The sequence below is a fragment of the Brassica oleracea genome, chromosome C7 (genome assembly GCF_000695525.1).
Source record: "Brassica oleracea var. oleracea cultivar TO1000 chromosome C7, BOL, whole genome shotgun sequence".
Taxonomy (NCBI): Eukaryota; Viridiplantae; Streptophyta; class Magnoliopsida; order Brassicales; family Brassicaceae; genus Brassica; species Brassica oleracea.
The window spans coordinates 14,514,130-14,514,331 of NC_027754.1; positions in this window are offsets into that span (position 1 = coordinate 14,514,130).

A 202-nucleotide genomic window follows, 5' to 3' on the forward strand; every position below is an offset into this window, starting at 1 on the left:
TTCAACCTGGAAACAACCAAATCACAGTCCAAGTGTCGTCTTCAAACAATGAGATGTCTCGTCAAGATCAAGAAACCGCTTTCGACAAGAAAATGCTTTCGACAAAGCAAACTCTCGTAGAAATATGCGGAGAAATATTCATACAATGCGATGTCTCGTCAAGATCATCCTAAAAGCAAACGACAATCTGAGATTCGTCTAA